Source organism: Ranitomeya variabilis, chromosome 5 (assembly GCF_051348905.1).
Source record: "Ranitomeya variabilis isolate aRanVar5 chromosome 5, aRanVar5.hap1, whole genome shotgun sequence".
NCBI classification, from domain to species: domain Eukaryota; kingdom Metazoa; phylum Chordata; class Amphibia; order Anura; family Dendrobatidae; genus Ranitomeya; species Ranitomeya variabilis.
The window spans coordinates 138,189,516-138,195,515 of NC_135236.1; positions in this window are offsets into that span (position 1 = coordinate 138,189,516).

Here is a 6,000-nt window from a genome sequence, read left to right on the forward strand (position 1 = left end):
TGCCTTCTGGACATCTGTCAAGTCAGCAGTCTTCCCCATGATTGTGGAGCCTACTGAAACAGACTAAGGGACCATTTTAAACACTTTAGAAGCCTTTGTAGGTGTTTTTTTGTTAATTATTGTAATTTACTGAGATAATGACCTTTGGGTTTTCATTGGCTGTAAAACATAATCATCAACATTAACAGAAATAAACATTTAAAATAGATCACTCTGTTTGTAATGACTCTATATAATATATAAGTTTCATTTTAATTTGGGCTTTTTTTTAGCATATCACATTTAAAAATAAAAATCTAATATTCACGCAGCTCACTGGGGCTAATTTAGACTCCTACTTCCTGTTGTTTCAGGAAATTCATAAATACATTAGTAAACAGTAGACTAACTCAGACCCTATCTTTTGTATTGAAACATCTAATGAACGTATGTAAAAGTAATTGTGAAGTGCGGATCAGCTGTTACATCACCCATTGTAATACATTGTATGTATCCTGTGTGATCCGCAGTAATTAGAGGCATCACCTGTCAATGTAATCCGGCCTCTGCTGAAATAGCTATAAACTTCTTACCCCAATTCATCATTGTCTTTGCACCTGTTTGTCTATCTTTCTCTGTTTTGTGCTTTTTTTTTTAACCAAATTAATTATTCTATTTGCGCTATTTTTGAAGTCTATTGTAAATGTACTTGCCTTTTTTTTGTTTGTTTTTTTCTTTTCTACTTTGTGGATGCCGTTTAATGATTTCATTTGTTTTCACCTGATACACCAAATTTAATGACTTTTTAAAGAGTCGCAAGTGATATAACTCCACTCCAGTTCCACCCCTGGTGTAATTTTAAGTAAGCCATTATTTTGTTGCAATTTTTCTGCCATTTTGTGAAACGTGCAACTTTTGTTGATAAAAAGTCCCAAAAACAGACTGGAGAAAAAAGACCATTTTAAATTTTGAGCTATGATCATGAATTGCATGTGGCATTTTGAGGAATTTTGCATCAAAAACTGCAAGAAAAAAAAAAGGAAAGTGACTTAAAAAAATGCAAATGATGAATTAGGGCCTTCCTGAAAGGACTGGAAGTTATGATGTTAAAAGGCCTCAGTGGCCATTGTGAAAACTACAAGATTACAATTTGGGTGGGGGTTTATGAAGGTCATGATATAAAAAAGAAATGCTGAAGTGTTTTTAAAAACATGTACTATGTGAACATATAGTCCCTTCTCGACATGCGCCGTACATGTACTGCTCTGCGGGAGCTGCCTTCCCGCAAACAGCAGTACAGGTACGGCGCACCGATCGTGCGACCTCACGCTGAGCGCCGCAGCAATTGGGCTCTGTATTAGAGCTGACACCCTGAAGCAACGCCCCTGATCGGTGCTAGCACCAATCGTGGGCATTTAACCCATCTGATGCCACTGTCAGTAACCATAGATGAGCAACGTGCAGGGATCTCATTCCCTGCGCGCTCCCATCAGGGCAACGCAATGTGATCCCATTATTTTTTTGAATAAATGGTATTTATTTATGTAAATAAAATAAACAATAAAAGTACACCTGTTTGGTATCACCGCGTCCTTAACGATCTGCTCTATAAAACTGTCCCACTATTTAACCCCTTCAATGAACACCGTAAAAAAAAGGCAAAAGCAATGCTTTATCATCATACCTCTGAACAAAAAGTGCAATAAAACGCTGTCAAAAAGACAAATGTAAATAAAAATGCTACTGCTGAAAACCTCATCTTTTCCCTCAAAAAACAAGCCAACATACAGCTCCATCAACAGAAAAATAAAACTCTTAGCTCTCAGAACAAAGCGATGCAAAAATAATGATTTTTTTTTCTGTAAAATAGTTTTTATCATGTAAAAGCGACAAAACCTAAAAAAAATATAAATGTGGTATAGCTGTAATCGTACTGACCCGAAGAATAAAGCTGCCTTACCAATTTTACCACACGCAGAATGGTATATAAAAAAACAAAAGTTATAACATGACTGTTGGCCGAAATAATGAAAAATTATAGCTCTCAAAATGTGGCTGTGCAAAAACTAGTTTTCGCAATAAAAAGCGTCTTTTAGTGTGTGACAGAAGCCAAACATAAAAACCCCTAATCACTTATATCGCATGAAGAACAGCATAAAAAATAAATAAAACCAATTCTTCACATGCTGTTGATTTTTTCATTCTGCCTCCCAAAGATCACAGTAAGGCTCGGCGCATATTTATCCTGCGCTCTGCGCTGACTGCTTATGTAGTGACCAGAAAAGCCATTACTAATGAATGTTATATATCATATGGTAAGTGTGTTCTCTATTCCTTACATGATTACACTTGTGACACCGGCTCCTTGTCTTGCCTTGGGAGGAGGTAAACTATTTAATTCTATGCTGCCCTCTCCTGCCTTGTTTTGGTATTACAACTTGTAGTATTATGCTGCCCTCTTCTGCCTTAGTTTGACATTGTTTTTCTGATTTGAAGATAAGTGGCAGTTGGAGATGGTGCGTGCGGGACAAAAGCACTTTATGGATGGTTTTGGTGGGGAGAGGAGGTAGAAAATTGGGGCTCCTGGATTGGGACAAGTGGGGTGTAAAATAGCACCCTATTCGGAGTGCCCCGGGTCTTACAGCAACAGAGTGCTGAGACGAGAAGGAACTGCAGAACTACGCAGCAGATTCCCTGGATACTCCAATCTGATTAAGGTCAGTTTGATCCTCCCCCTTCATGCAGCACAGTTAGTCAAATGAAAAGTTACCACCATCCTCCCAAGGCTGGGACCGAGAAAAGGCTTTGACCGTCGCAATTGTAAGAAAAATTTTATCGGCTACCCATGACTGTTATATTGAAAAATATAAGGATCGTTACAAGTCTTCAGTAAAGTTCATCTTTCAAGTTTGCACGGGACCCCTGGTGTATGCTTCTTTCGTCCGTAGCCTCATCCTTTGCGGGCATCAACATAACTCTTATTCTCATATATCCGTCGTCTCCCCCTTTATAATTGCCACCGAACCTAGGGATTGCTAGAGCCATCGGAGTCACCGTGACTGAACCATCCTCCAAGATACTAGGCCCTGCATCTCACAAGGCGGTGCGTCACTTACACCAGGTTTTCCATGTAAATCTCCGGGAGGCCGGAGCGTGCGGCTGCATGTATTTCTATGCAGCCGCACACTCCAGTCCCGAGTGCCGGCGGCAGCGCCTGGTATTGATGCGAGAGACTCGTGCTAGTTTCTCGCATCACACTCGCAAGTGTGACCTCGGCCTAATACGTGATTCAGACAGGACCTCTGGCAGAAGATTCCCTATAATGAGGCAGATGGAGGCACTATGGACTCCATAGGACCTGTAATCCAGCGGTGTCCGTGTTTTTAGGATTGCAGAACAGTGCCGTAGGCCACAGTTTTGTGCACTTCTGAAAAGGACACCAGAATAACTGCTGCCTCATTATAGTGAATGGATCCCTCGGGGGTTTCATCTGTCACGTCACTCAGAGATTTAGATGTAAACCCCGATGTAAGTGCCCTGCGTTAAGCGCCGGATAAATATGATCATAAATGCTATGTAAAATGTTCCCAGTAAAAGCTTCAACTCAATCCACAAAAAAAGCAAGTCCCCACTCAGGTCTGTCATCTGTTAATGGAAATATAGGAGCTTCCACATTACTGGTAGCACAAAGGCTCTGAAAAAGCAAAATGACTCACTAGATAAATTAAAGAAACCCCGTTGTGTTCCCGAACGCTATTTACCTGCAGATATAGGGTCATTCTGCAGGCTAATAGTTATATTGCTGTCTGTTCTCCTTACTAAAAGTGTAACTGTAAGGAGATAATTAACTGTAATCCTCCAACTTTCAGTCCTAGAGGCGCTACAGGGTGGCTACAATCATCGCTCAGTACACTGAGTGGTGGCTGTAAGCATGCCTCAGCACTTTGACAGATTTTTCTCCTTCGTACCTGTACAGAGCGAGCTGTCAGTGCCATGGTGCTCACAGCTGCCTTTGATAATGCTGTGAGTGATAAATAATCTCTTTGGCATTGCTTCCATGACTGAAAGCCGGCGGCTTCTGGGAGGAATAAAGTTCATTTTATGCCAATAGCCACACTTTTAGTAAGGCTACTTTCACACTAGCGTCGTGCACTGCACGTCGCTATGCGACGTTGCAGTGCATCGACGCTAGCATTGAAAGCGCCGCACAACGGGGCAGCGGATGCAGTTTTTCCATCGCATCCGCTGCCCCATTGTGAGAGGCGGGGGCGGAGTTCCGGCCGCGCATGCGCGGTCGGAAAAGACGCTCACGGCGCACAAAAAAAGTTACATGTAACGTTTTTTGTGCCGACGGTCCGACGCAACACGACGCAACTGTCGCACGATGGATGCGACGTGTTGCAATGCGTCGCACTGCGTCGCTAATACACGTCTAAGGAGAAAAACGCATCCAGCAAGCACTTTTGCAGGATGCGTTTTTTCTCCAGAACGACACATAGCGACGTGCAGTGCACGACGCTAGTGTGATAGTAGCCTAAGACATCCGGACAGCGCTGAAAAGCTATTAACTTGCATATTAACCCTAAATCTGCAGGTTAATAGCGGTTGGAGACTTGACCAGTACCCTTTATAAATGTTTTTTTCCTTTAGTTTACTGTAATGTTTGGGCCAAGAGACCTGCGGGCCAGTCTGTTCATTGCTGTCTGTACTTGGACCATGACACATGGATGTGTGAATCCGACCTTATTTAGAGAAGTGAAGTTCAGGGTCTTCAGGCGGTGAATAAGTTCTGAGCAGTCAACTTCATTCCACTAGAATATTTCCATTGTGAGTGCATGCTGACCTCTTGTGGTGAAATGACAGAATACACTTTATCCGTATAACTGAGTTATATTTGAGATTAATAGGAAAGGCCAGGCATACACAAACTTTTACTCTAATAACCATAAAAGTAGCCTACCACAACTGGGGGCCATTTTAAAAAACTTTAGCAATATTATTGAAAAATTAGTTGAGATGGCATAAGCTGAAATTTCTTGTGTTTTTAAAGCCTTTAATAATAAGGCAATAATACATTGAATATGTATGCTATTTTGTCATTTAATTTTGCTTTAGTATATGTTTCTTCTGGAAATTAACACGTTTGAATCTTGATTGCAACCAGAACACCCTGATATGATAAAGAAAAAAAATAATGAGGAGGTTTCATAGGTTTGTGTAAAAAGATGTGTTATTAGACCATGCTTATAAGTGTGATTTGATTTGCCTGGGTAATGAATTCCAGAGAACTGGTTGTTGTCGCAGGTCTCGACCTACTCTCTGATGAGTCCACTGTAGAGATGACGTCACGGCACCGGAGAGATAAGACACAGTACACCAGGGCTGTATCTGAAATATCTCTAGTTTATTTAAGCTTACACACACTTTTTATGCATTCTTGTGTTGGAGGTGGATTCTCCATATATTGGCTAAGCGTCGGAGTGTATTACTCCCTTGCCTCCCTATGGTTTCGCAAACACATTTTTACACAGTACATTATTCGTTATTTTACCAAGGACATTCCCTGCTACAATTAGTTCTTATGAATCAGCGATAACAGCACAATGAAGAATTGTGAATTATGTCTTGTTTTTCTGACCTTTAATAACACTTATACAAAATAAAGGCAAGCAAAATAAAATGGATCCTGCTCTAACATTCCCCCATTTTATTCACTATTCTGAATAAGCTGTACCCCTTTCATCAGGTATTTTAGAAATTTCACACAGAAACGGAATACAGCAGTTCTCAGACTTAATTAATTTCTACAAAACCTTCATCACACAAATTCAAAGTCTTCTTCTTCTACGGAAACTGATTATCTAGCAGGGAGACCCTCTGTCCCAAATTTTTAACTGTTTGCTTTCCCGACACATTAATCTCAGTCACTTTCTCAGTTCCTTCTTGCACCACAAAACATCCAGTTTTTTGTCATAGTAATAGACAACTTTCCTTTTTTTCAACGTGACAAAAACAATCAGA